The sequence below is a fragment of the Portunus trituberculatus genome, chromosome 11 (genome assembly GCF_017591435.1).
Source record: "Portunus trituberculatus isolate SZX2019 chromosome 11, ASM1759143v1, whole genome shotgun sequence".
In the NCBI taxonomy this organism is placed as follows: domain Eukaryota; kingdom Metazoa; phylum Arthropoda; class Malacostraca; order Decapoda; family Portunidae; genus Portunus; species Portunus trituberculatus.
The window spans coordinates 972,098-986,357 of NC_059265.1; the positions used below are offsets into that span (position 1 = coordinate 972,098).

Genomic DNA, 14,260 nt, shown 5'->3' on the forward strand with positions numbered 1-14,260 from the left:
GATATCAAGGGACGTACGCAGTAAAGGCTTGGTAGATACGTAGCAGTGGAGGATTTCGCAATTCCACCACGTCTCCACTACGTCCTCAAAAATGTTATGAACGTGTTGAGAACCTGCTGCGCGTAGTAAGGACCGCCTCTGGTGTGATGGGGCCTTGACACGGAGAGTTTATCCCTGTCAGTGACGCACACCAAACTTGTCTCGGGAGCCTCGCTCGTCTCCTCTCCACCTCCCCCTCCCCCGCTGTTCCCCACACTCTCATCACTCGCCTTTTAAATCTCATTGATGTTTACTTGATTGATTGATAAGTTTATTGTTGTAGCAGTGTATACACCATCGAACTGTTGTCCATTTACGTATGAATGAACCTATCAAATTACCAGCTTATGTATCTATCTATCTACACACAAGCATGTAGATATCTCCACCAGCACCGCCAACACCCACACCTGCCCACCTTCGCCATCATGGACGGCAGTGTGTCAGTTTACACATTACTACTAGTATTTCCATGCCACTATATTGTGGCATCATATCACCTCAGACGCTGGTCAACAAGACGAGACACAGCAAGGAGACCAGACCAGACCGAGAGAGAGAGAGAGAGAGAGAGAGAGAGAGAGAGAGAGAGAGAGAGAGAGAGAGAGAGAGAGAGAGAGAGAGAGAGAGAGAGAGAGAGAGAGAGAGAGAGAGAGAGAGAGAGAGAGAGAGAGAGAGAGAGATGAGAAATGACACACACACACACACACACACACACAAAGCTATGGGCGGCGTCAACACCTCCACACCCACTGCCGCCCACATCTGTCCCGCCCATGCATGCTCACGCCCAGGTTTCCCAGTCAGCCCATACGCCTCCGCAGCCGCCCTCACTATATAATGAAGTGACTCAAGACACACAGATCCACGTGTTCCGGAGAAAACTGACGTCTGGAGAGAGAGAGAGAGAGAGAGAGAGAGAGAGAGAGAGAGAGAGAGAGAGAGAGAGAGAGAGAGAGAGAGAGAGAGAGAGAGAGAGAGAGAGAGAGAGACACACACACACACACATAACACCTACAGTACACAACCACCCTCCCACGCATTATAACTACCATACGCCTAATTAACTACCTTAACTACCCTCCACCAGCTAACTGTCCACATGTGACTCCTTCAATGCACGACACACCTTCCTAGTACAGCCTGTCCACCCCGTCACTGTCCCATCACCGTCCCATCACTAATGACACTGTGGCACCATTAATAACTACCCTTCACTATCCACTCACTCCCACACGTCACGTCACCCCTTCAGTGCATTATTATACAGCTTTCTATTAAACTATCCGCCCCATTACCGTCCCATCACTGTCCCATCATGTTTGTTCCCTCCACTCTATTAATAGACTCACCCTTTCACTGAGCAGGTGGAGCTGGTGGACTAGGTGGGGCAAGTGGGGCGGTCACCGTGTTCACAGGTCTCGTGTCTGGTGAGGAAATGGACGTCTGGTCACTGATTGTGGTGGTGGTGGTGGTGAGTTGCCAAATGGAAATATTGTACGTCACCAGATCCACCTTGAAAAGTCGCTAAAAGGTCGCTAAATCATTGTTGTACATGCTACAAATGTTCCTACACGAAGTAATTGTCTTGACTTACACATAGGCTAATCAGTATAGGGCCCCGTTGACTCTAATAAGGACCGTTTATCCCTCCCAGTGACGCAGAGCAAACTTGTCTCGAGAGCCACGCTCGCCACCCTCTCATCACTCGCCTTTTAAATCCGATTGATGTTTACTTGATTGATTGATAAGTTTATTGTTGTAGCAGTGTATACACCATCGAACTGTTGTCCATTTACGTATGAATGAACCTATCAAATTACCAGCTTATATATCTATCTATCAACACACAAGCATGTAGATATCTCCACCAGCACCGCCAACACCCACACCTGCCCACCTTCGCCATCATGGAGGGCAGTGTGTCAGTTTACACATTACTACTAGTATTTCCATGCCACTATATTGTGGCATCATATCACCTCAGACGCTGTGGCGCCATGCAACAAATTGTTGACTAATTTCGCTTCACTTGCAAACCAGATATTGTTTTGCATCTCTTTCAACTGATAGGAAAACAAGTCGATACATTATGCATTTTATTATATCAAGAGATATTGTGTTGCCATTAGAAATATATAGGAGTATCATTCACAAGATATCGTCATATCAGTAGGTATGAAAAATAAATACAAGTAACAAAAACTGCACCACGTTACAAGACACTGGCCAGACACTTAAATTAAGTATTGCATTGAAAGACTCACAAAACATCATCTTGGGAAACACGTAACAATACCTTTGTGCTTCACAACAGGAATGATGAGTGATGAGCAGAGGAATCGTGACCCAAGAGGTTACCTTCCTCTCTTGGTCTACACTCTCCTTTCTTAAATACTATATACATATGTACACCGTACACTCCTATTACAATAACATAACATAACATAACATAAATAATAGGATAACAAAGGGCCACCAGGGCCCATCTAGGTTATCCTGTATCAGTCGCACAGCGACCTCGTCATCAGTACTTAAAGATACACTTACAAGTACACAATACATTATATACTAATTCTAAATATTTGGCCCATTAACAGGGCTAAGTCCTGCAGTGAATTCCTCTACAATCTGTGATCCCCATACATGGGGATCATGTCTTGTTTAACTATAGTCAATTTCTTATAAAAACTATCATGCAGTGCTATACATAATTATAAATCTAATAAATTTAAGTGCTTATCTAATCTGTTTTTAAACATTGTCAAACTAGTGCTATTTACAACCCTCTCTGGCAATGCATTCCAGAGCTCTACCACCCTATGACTAAAGAAATATTTTCTTCTATCTAACCTGCAGCCTTGCTTTCTAATCTTCCTGCCATGATTTGTAGTCCTACTTCCTCCTCTAAGGTAAAGAAAGATCTCACATCTATGTAGTTTGTATCTGAGAACATTTGAAATAACTCTATCATATCCCTCTTATACATCTCCTCTCAAATGAAAACATGTTTAATTCCTTTAATCTATCTCTATACTCCAGGCTCTTGCTTCTAAACATTGCTTTGAAAATTTCATAGTCCTGTCTATCACTACTCCTAAATCCTTTCCTCCTCTACTGCCTCTAGCCAACATCCCTCCATCTCATAGCTAAAGTTTGTGTTTTCTTTACCTAAATGCTATGCATAACTTCTAAATATTACTGTTTTCTGCTGCTATAGATAAGGCATTGCAAAAAACCTTACCCGCTACATATCTACAACTGTCTACAAATTCAACAAATTTATCCACCCAATCTACAAATGGTCAATGAAATACACTACACCAGTGATGAAGATCTGTGGCCAACCTTCAGAACTTCATTGGTACGTCTCCAAGAATCACCCTTTTCTTCTTCCTCTTCCTTTCTTTCCTCCTCTTGTTCCTTTGGCAACACCGGCAGTAGTAGCAGTCTGGTGTCTGTTGTATGTCATGCACGCTCACTCCAAAAACTTGCCTCACTTCTTTGGCGTTAGTAGTACTGAATCCTGGAACAAGAGATGGAACAATATTGAAATGGCGTCCTCCTCAATGCCTGTTGTCTTGTGGCACACAGGGTTGGGGAAGGGATTGTGGAGGATGTAACGATAAGGATGGTATGTTAAGGAGAGCCAAGGTGGATCGGGTTTGCGTGGGTGGCTCTGTAGGCCTAAGGAGGAAAACTGCCGTACCAAACCCATAATTAATACGAGCGGAGGAACTTTGTGAGTAGGGATTTTGGAATGTTGTGCATGGTAGAAATATTAGTGTTAGCATGAAGTGTACTACAACATGTATACGGAGGAATAGAGTAAGGAAGGCAGGGTATTTAACATTGTGTGAATTGGCACGCGGGGCAGTAGATTTGAGTGGGGGGCAGGAAAGGACGCGATCTCGGGTGAAGGGAGTGGCACTCTCTACTCGGACATTGGTGGGGTGTGGACGCGTCACGGTGAGCGAGGGTCTCTGATCAGGTGGGTAATGTGATCAGGGCAGCGGAGTTTCGTGGTAATATAATCGAGGGTGTCATTATGTGGAGTTAAGTGGTGTATTCAAGTGGGGAGAGAGTGTTAAGGGTGCCTCTCGTGTTTCTCTGTTGTTGGTTCAGAGTGCCGCGTCACTTTCATCGTTTTTTGTTCGAATGTACTTTACTATATTTGAAATATATGTAAAATTGACTTGGAAGAGAGTTTTCCTTCAATGAAAATCCCAGCCCGTGTGGTACAATGATAACACGTCGACGAATCTTCAACAACTTGACAAACGTCTTTAGAGTCAAAATGTTGCAGGTGAGAAGAAAAAAAAAAAGAAATAAAAAACCTCTGAAGAATGAGTGGACTAACTATACAGTATTGGAATATTTTCAATGTGTCAAGAATGATTTGGGAACTGTTTAAATTTTGGAGGAATCACATGCACATCTTAATTACGAGATCTTAGCCACAGAACAACACAGCAAAAAGGCATACACAGCAAGACCCCAGAGCATAAAGGAGTGAAAAACTATTTGACTTACCCCAACAGCTAGGCAAAGAACCCCAAGGGAGCCCAGCACAACACCCACCACCGTGCCAGCTTGGGGACTTGACACTTCAATGACAGCCTTCTCCTGACCGTTGCTGCTGCTGGGCGGATCGAACACTGCTGAGGGGATGGTCCACAGGGAGAGGATCTGGGCGACTACACGCTCTCATTAACGTCTGAGGGTGGAGAATTACACTCTCAGAAACACAGATTTATTACAACTTAAGGATAGATTTACACGCATTCCAGGAACACATTCAACAATACGTTGAGGAAAACTACAAAAATTATATCAGTACTCATGACAAATGCATATGGCAAGATTAAATTATACTTAATCATAAAGAACAACCTATCCGTAAATCACTGATCTTAGTAATACTTGTGAGACAAAATGCATGTTGATGTATGCCAACAATAACAAAATACCACACTAACTTCTTTAGGCTGCTGCTAAATGAAGAGGTGAAGGACTGACAAGTTTAAGAAGACAGACCGTAGAGTGACATTGACAGTTCAGGGAGGCCTCACCTTCACACTTGAACACACCTTGCAATAGTGTGAGTGACAACCACTACTACTACTACTACTACTACTACTACTACTACTTAACAACTACATACTACTTGGTACTAATTTACTGTCATGGCTTGGCAGCAAGACACACCGCGACGCACAGCTGGTGATGTGTGACTAGCCAGCATGCTCACTACACTCCCTCACTAAGAAGATGGCGTCTCCTAACAAGGAACGTTATCTTCATTCACTATGTTTCTCCATGCATGGTGAATTTCAGCATGGAGTGAACACGTTGGTCATTTCCTCCTTAAGGCATAAACGATCATGATGGGCGACAGGAATGATGAGTGATGAGCAGAGGACTCGTGTCCCGAGAGGTTTTTTTCATGTAGGAAGAGCGCCAGCCAAGGGCAAGAAACAAAGAAAAGATTAAAAAAAGACCCACTTGAGTGCTGGCTCTCTAAAAGTGGAAAAGCGTCAGCCAAAACTAGGAGCAAATGCCTCGATATCTCTCTCTTCAAAGAAGACAAGTCGCAGGAATTCGGAAATACAGATGCAGGTAGGGAGTTCCAGATTTTACCAATGAAAAGGATGAATGATTGAGAGTACTGGTTAACTCTTGCGTTGGAAAGTTGGACAGAATAGGGATGAGAAGAAGAAAGCCTTGTACAGCGAGGCCGCAGGACGAGGGGAGGCATGAAGATAGCAAGATCTGTAGAACAGTTAGCATGAAAATAGCGATAAAAGAGAAGGAGATTCAACATTTCGGCGGTGAAAAAGAGGCTGAAGACAGTTAGTCAGAGGAGGGGAGTTGATGAGACGAAAAGCTTTTAATTCCACCCTATCTAGTAAAACTGTTTAACTGAAACCCCCCCAAACATGCGAAGAGTTCTCCATACACGTGCAGATAAGGCCCTTATACAGAGTAAGCAATTGGAGGGGCAAGAAAAACTGGCGGAGATGCCTCAGAAGCTGTTTTAGCAAGAGATGAGATGTGAAGTTTCCAGTTAAGATTATGAGTAAAGGACAGACCAAGGATATTCATTGTGGAAGAGGGAGACAGTTGAGTGTCACTGAAGAAGACCTGTACCTGTCTGAAAGGTTGTGTCGAATTGATAGATGGAGGAATTGAGTTTTTGAGGCATTGAAAACTACTAGATTTTCTCTGCCCCAATCGGAAATCTTAGAAAGATCGGAAGTCAGGCGTTCTTTGGCGTCCCTGCGTGATCAGTTGACTTCCTGACTGGTTGGTCGTCTCTGAAAGGACGTGGAAAGATGTAGGGTGGTATCATGAGCGTAGGAGTAGATAGGACAACAAGTTTGGTTAATTAATGAATAATAGAAAGAGAGAGGTGACAAGACAGAACCCTGAGGAACTCCATTATTAATATATTTAGGAGAAGAACAGTGGCCGTCTACCACAACAGCAATAGAACAGCCAGAAAAGAAACTTAAGATAAAGTTGCAGAGAAAAGTATAGAAGCCGTAGGAGGGCAGTTTGGAAATCAAAGCTTTATGCCAGACTCTATCAAAAGCCTTTGATATGTCTAACGCTAGAGCAAAACTTTCACCGAAATCTCTAAAAGAGGTTACTTTCCTCTCTTGGTCTACACTCTCCTCTTTTAAATTCTCTATGCATATGTACACGGTATATTCCTATCACAATGCTTCTATCACAACTTCTACATATCACGGTTTTCTGCTGGTGTAGATAAGGCATGGCAAAAAACCTTACCCACTTCACATCTACAACTGTCTACAAAATCTACAAATTTATCCACCCAATATACAAATGATCAATGAAATACACTACACCAGTAATGAAGATTTGTGGCCAACCTGCAGAACTTCATTGGTACGTCTCCAAGAATCACTCTCTTGTTCCTCTTCTTCTTCCTCCTCCTCTGCCTCCTCTTGTTCCTTTGGCTACACCGGCAGTAGCAGTCTGGTGTCTGTTGTACGTCTTGCACGCTCACTCCAAACACTTCCCTCACTTCTTTGGCGTTAGTAGTGCTGATTCCTGGAACAAGAGATGCAACAACATTGAAATGGCATCAACATTAATAAGTCCTGAAAAAAAAAATAACAAGAAAGTACAAAACCTTTTAAAATGAGACACGAGGAGATAAAAGGGTAATGTACAAACCACAATACTCACATCATGGTCACTCAACACTTTATTCTACGCTTGCTTCAGTGTAGTCATACAACTGTGGGAAGAATGTAATGCTGTCCCGTTCAATAGTGCATGCAGCTCGCTCCCGTCCTTCTCAATGCCTCCTCCCGTCCTCCTCACTGCCTGTTGTCTTGTGGTACACTGGCTGGGTTGGGGAAGCTTGCATGGATGATAACACGTCGACGCATCTTCAGGAACCCGACAAACATCTGTACACTGAAAATGTTGCAGGTGAGATGAAAAAAAAAAAAAAGTATGAAGTATGAGTCGGCAAACTTTACAGTAATGGAATATTCTCAGTGTGTCAAGAACAATTTAGAATTGTTTAAAGTTTGGAAGAATCTCACCCACTGCTTAATTACGCCATCTTTGCCACAGCACAGCCACAACACAACCAGAGCAAGACCCCACAGTATAAAGAAGTGAAAAACTATTTGACTTACCCCAACAGCTAGGCAAAGAACCCCAAGGGAGCCCAGCACAACACCCACCACCGTGCCAGCTTGGGGACTTGACACTTCAATGACCGCCTTCTCCTGACCGTTGCTGCTGCTGGGCGGATCGAACACTGCTGAGGGATGGTCCACAGGAGAGGATCTGGGCGACTCCACGCACTCGTCAACGTCTGAGGGTGGAGAATTACACTCTCAGAAACACAGATTTATTACAACTTGAGGATAGATTTACACGCATTCCAGGAACACATTCAACAATACGTTGAGGAAAACTACAAAAATTATATCAGTACTCATGACAAATGCATATGGCAAGATTAAATTATACTTAATCATAAAGAACAACCTATCCGTAAATCACTGATCTTAGTAATACTCGTGAGACAAAATGCATGTTGATGTATGCCAACAATAACAAAATACCACACTAACTTCTTTAGGCTGCTGCTAAATGAAGAGGTGAAGGACTGACAAGTTTAAGAAGACAGACCGTAGAGTGACATTGACAGTTCAGGAGGCCTCACCTTCACACTTGAACTTTCTGACACGAGTCTGTACCCTGCATGGCCGGCACTGGCAGTAGTATGACTCTCGAGTGTTGATGTAAACAGGCTCACACACACCCGACATTCTTCTCCCGGCACTCCTCAATGCCACACAGCTGCACAAACTCATCCTGCCACAAGAAAGGCATTTGCTTCAGTACTGTCAAGTTGTGATTTTGTATTGTACTGTATACAATGTAAGAAAATCTGCAACTTTTATATGAAACAAAGGAGTTCAGGGCATGAGTTAAGCCTTATGTTAGATACTGACAAAAGCAAGGCCTTCTCCTCACCTCTCCGTTACTGCAGCAATCATTGATGCCGTCACACATGCGCTGCTTCGGAATACCACTGCCAGCACTGTGGAGAACTGACTGAGACTGACTGACTGACTGACTGATTGTTGTTGCTCTTCCGTGCGGGGTCGTCTGCAGCTCTGCCACTATTGCACTCTGTGGGTGAAATGCTGGCTTTGTATTTTAACATCACTATTATTCATGGTTTAGACTATCGTAAGGTAAATTTAGATTGACTAGATGGTGTTTTAAGAGAGAAACCCTAGCAGTAAGTTACCACAATGCTGTTCATCTTAGCTCTCCGTGTTTCCTTGAAATACAAGTAACCGGCAAACAACAAAATTTACACTCCCACACAGACAGTCAAAGGTCCTCATTAATGTTGCCTACAATAAGCAAGGTTGCTCAATTTCATCCACCTCTATGTACATTGCGAATCACATTAAATATTTGTCATTATTTTCATCTTAATGTTCTCCGGCTTATGTACTGTGAATTAACCCCACCCACACACAAACCTACCCACTCAATGATCACTTCCAAATTGTCGATCGTGCTTACAAAATACCAAAACAATTGTTCAGTTTACTGTCCATATCAATTTGGAACACTGCCGAACCTGTTATAATGGTCAACAATTTGAAATCATTGAACCTAGCTTTGTCAAATCCCTTGGATACTGCCAACATGAAAACCTCATAGTACCAATAAACGCACTTACAATTCACTACAAGCACACAGTATGCACCAATACTGACACCACACCACAAAACACACCATACACAACTGACACACACACAAACAACTTAAATCACTCAAAACTAACACAAAACACCCTGCAACACCTCAAAATATAAAAAGCTCACCCAAAACACATTACAGACACCCAAGTTACCAATATCATCCCACACACACACACACACACACACACACACACACACGGTGGTGGTTGCACCAAACAGAGCAGGTCAGAATATATGCAAGAAGGGACAGGCGTGGGAACCTGCTGACGTAACGCGTCGTGACCTGACATTACCTATCCTCACTCAAAGAACGGTAGTAGGTAGTAGTAGTAGTAGTAGTAGTAGTAGTAGTAGTAGTAGTAGTAGTAGTAGTAGTAGTAGTAGTAGTAGTAGTAGTAGAAGAAGAAGAAGAAGAAGAAGAAGAAGAAGAAGAAGAAGAAGAAGAAGAAGAAGAAGAAGAAGAAGAAGAAGAAGAAGAAGAAGAGAGAGAGAGAGAGAGAGAGAGAGAGAGAGAGAGAGAGAGAGAGAGAGAGAGAGAGAGAGAGAGAGAGAGAGAGAGAGAGAGAGAGCAAACAAATCTTAACAGAAAAACAAGAACAACAACAACAAAAACCACAACTTCCTTTACTCCTATATCCAGGGCAGAACACGGAGACACAGGCTTGCCCGACTTTAGTGAACAGCGGCGGGCAGTCAGCGTGGTGCAAGGTGTGGGTAATCTGCGCCGTGAATTGACCGCCCACAGCCTCCGCCACGTCCACCTCATTCTGCCTGTCGTCACCTGGGAACGAAGCGGGTAATCAATAATGGACACTTGTTATAAGGGCCCACTGACACTGAGCTAGCCTGTTGATGGCCTCAAAACATACTGAAAAATCCTTGTATACAATTCACTCTTACACACACCCACGACAAACCACACAACCCAAACCCTCTTAAAAACTCAATAACATCCCAAACACACTAAGAAAACACAGAACAGGTTAAAATACCTCCAAACTCACTAGAAACACCCAATATTTACTGAAATAACCCCCACACACACCCAAAAGACCACTAACACCCCCACCACTTATAACACTCATAATAAACCCAAACCCCACTCAGAACACCAACCAACCCCTCAAAGTTCTCCCAAACCACACTCAAAACATGCTAATACTCACACACACCTCAATCAACACTCTCAAAATACGTAAAATATACCTAAAAGATCTAACATATACTGAAAACAAACGAAATGAACCCCAAAGCATACTTATAACACTCCAAACAGCCTGCAACACTAATGAACAAGCTTAAAATACCCCAAATCTATCCCAAAACCAACAGTATGCATTATAAACAACGTTAGGATTAAAAGGGACACTTACCTAAATATTACACCTTGGCTTCTTCTCCTATTCCACCTTTATTTCTCATTTTTTCTTCATTCTTCTCCATTGTTACCCCTTTTTCTTCCTCCTCCTCCTTCCATCCACACGTTTGAGCCTAGAAACACATCAAAACACTAGATATTAGACAAAAAATTTAGGAAATGGAGGGTGACTTAAGTATTGTAGCTTTGCTGCTGCTCCTTTTCCTCCTCCATTTCTCCTTTCTTCCTCCTTATACTCCTTTATTTCTCCTTTCTTCCTCCTTCTGCTACAATTATCTACACACCTGAACCTCGAAACACACGAAAACACGTAGAAATCACTAGATATTAGGCAAAATATCGACGAACTGTGGATTTGGAAAAGTGGCGCCAGCCTTGGGTTATGGTGAGTCACTACCTGGGTGGGCTGTGGTCATCCGAGAGAACGGGAACGGGGGGACTCGGCTAAATTACGTAAATCATTTGATTTCAAAAATGACTTTTAGAAAAACGAAGCCACGGCCAAATGCTTGTTATTTTATGATGTGATAAATACTTAAACTAATTTTCAAAATATCAAAATATCTCCAGCTTAACTGGTTTTTAAAAAAGGTCTAAATTAAGTACGTTAAAAGTACAAAAACATTTTAACCCATAAATCTCTTAAAACGTCCTGTAAAGTCAAGCCATTTTCACTTGGCAAGTATTTTATCACACTTCTGGGAGTCTGAGCTATCTTTTAGGGCATTCTACAGCGAGTTAGACCGAGAAGCAGAAACGTGAGCAAATAAAATAATGAAAAATAAGAGCTTTTTACAACAGCCCCAAACACCATTTCAAAGTCCACATATTTCACTCATTAGATTGATTTCACACTTAAAAGAGGACAGGCACTCTTTTGCTACCATAAAGGCCCACTTATACCTTGAAATGAAAAAGCTCAAAACTCCAGGTGGGAAATTTTGAGCGTTAAAAGCCTTTAACATACGCCATAAAACACCACTAAACGCCACATATTTACCCAGCACAGGCGCGGAACACACTTCAAACACAACGAAACATTTATAGAAACCATAAAAACATACCATGGAAGCGCAATATTACCGTCAGGAAATATTCGAAAAAAAAGTATTTGACCCAGCAGGCTGGCGATAGAAGGGTGATGGCGTGGGTAGGGTGATGGCTAGGGGACCGCCGGGGGGAGGCGGCCCGGGGAAAACCCGGGAACAGTGGCGGCAGGACATCCATATATAGTCTTTATCATCTCACCAAACTAAAATTAAGCCACAGAGAGAAATTTTGACTAGGCTATATGAAATGTTAGACTGGTGGCTGCATTCTGACACATGTTTGGCCTATGGTAAATGAAGGAAACAAATATGAGAGGGTAATACAGACGCCTTGCTCTTTTTGATGGTCCTTATACCATTACTTTAAAATATTTGCGTACTGTTTTCACTCTCATATGTAAAGAAAACCTAACCTTAACTGAATAGCCTTATAAATACCTTTAATAGACGAAGATTAGGCAGTGTGGAGTGTTGTGGTGAAGGCTTGCCACTACGTCTCTTCCTGCTGGTGCTTCTTGAAAACTGTCGGTAATATAGCAAACTTCACTTGAATTGTGTGTGTGTGTGTGTGTGTGTGTGTGTGTGTGTGTGTGTGTGTGTGTGTGGGTGTGGGTGTGCATGGGTCAGTATAGCCCACCGCCACAACTGTTTTCACCACCACCACCGCTAAAAGACTACTGCCGTAGCAAAAGGTTGTCTGTGAAGACAGGACGCATGTATATATGTTTATGATAACTATCTGTTACTAAATCTCTTATTAATGAGACGCTATGCTTATACAAATACCACATGTCGATTTATTGGTTATTGTGACATCTTCCTCTTCGTTATCGTGTCCAGCTTTTGTTATTTGTCAAAGCAGGAAATATTAAATTGTATCTTGTTGTACAGCGAGTGTTGGCAACTCCGCGAGGCAATAAACAAGGTGCTTAAAAGGCAGACTGTACTATTTTTCTCATTCTCTATTTCTACCGCCTGATATACGAGTATTTCTGACAATAAACCAGGGTGACAGGACACTAAGTAGAGGAATATAGACTTTTTCTATCTACATACACATCTATATTGTTAATTATATACGAATTTATTGACTTATCTATCTGCCTGCCTATCCATCTATCTGTTTGTTTGTCCAACTGTCCATTTACGTATCTATCAACCCATCAAATTACCCGCTTATCCATCTATCTTCACACAAGCATATAAATACCACCACCGCCATACCAATACCACCACCACCACAACCACTGCCAGTTCCGCACCTGCTCATCTTCGCCCTCATGAACGGGAGTGTGTCAGTGATAGGCGAGTGACACAACGGCTCATCAATTGCATCGCCAACCTTCGCCTACTGTTTCGTGTCAACCAGGGAGTTCCTAACGACACATCCCTCCCAACCTACACGCTTTCGGACCCACGTAGCACGGGCGTTGGCGTGGGTGGAATCGTGGGTGACATATACGTGGTGTCAGGCGCTTATCCGATTCCCTTTGCCACTGTCGTCTTCATTGGTTCTCTACACACTTGTCAGGTCCCTACACGTGCACACTCGCGTACGGCAACACGTGCCTGGCCACGCGCACCACATACCTCCTACGGTACACTTCTAAGCGCCTTCGTACCGCGCGATGCTTTTTTCTGCCAAGGACAGGCATCGTTTGTCAAAAAGACAATCAACCAGTGTGTCAGACAGTCAGTTAGTCAATCATTCAGTCATTCAGTCAGTCAGCCAGATAGTCAGTCATTTAGTTAGTATTTTATTCATTTAATCAGTCAGTCAGTCAGTCCAAATATCAGTCAGTCAGTGAATCTATTAGTTAGACAGGCAATCTATCCATCAATCCGTCAATCTTTCAGCCACTCAATCAATCAATATTCACGATGCAAAACAAGCAAACACACCACCAATAGTTACCACCACAATCACCACCACCACCACCAATACACAGCACACTGACATCATCACCACCAACACTTTCTAAAGGTGTGTACACACTTACTGAATTTCCACGCATCGTTTCATCGTTGCGTATCACCTTATAATACAATACGATGCAACAGGGTATTGTATCCATTTTGCCTATCCGCGTGGTGTATCATCGTTGAGTGATGCAACAGTGTCATTCAGTTTGTTCCTGACCGTAGCCATGAGTGCAAATGTGCAGTTGTCTGTGGCCACGTTTAGTTTTATTCATGAACATCAAATCAATAAAAGGAAAAATGAATGACGGAGTTGGTGGGTGTCTACACTCTATGTATGTAATGAAACAATACTGTGTTGACTGACTTAAAATTCCAGCATGTGACGGAATTGTATCAAAACGTGACAAGGATACACACAACTGATTTTGTGTTTGTCTGCAATTGGGGTCAAAATTGCAAAAATATTCATGCCCGTCCACGACAACACTGAACATGCAACTCGACGATCCCACGCTCCTTATCACACACACACACACACACACACACACACACACACACACACACACACACACGAAGGTTAGTGAGTTGTGTATCAT

General features: G+C 42.8%; 1 long non-coding RNA gene across 2 annotated transcripts; it reads right to left on the reverse strand.

The window, feature by feature from the left end:
• Window positions 1-4,697: 4,697 nt before the first annotated feature.
• On the reverse strand, window positions 4,698-8,649 carry LOC123502329. Of its 2 annotated transcripts, none has more exons than XR_006673946.1 (3): window positions 8,569-8,649; window positions 8,255-8,406; window positions 4,698-4,756 (listed from the first exon to the last, which is right to left on the reverse strand). It is a non-coding gene; the product is annotated as an uncharacterized LOC123502329 (long non-coding RNA). The 2 variants fall into 2 exon arrangements; XR_006673945.1 differs by lacking the exon at window positions 4,698-4,756 and adding an exon at window positions 7,864-7,900.
• Window positions 8,650-14,260: the final 5,611 nt, after the last annotated feature.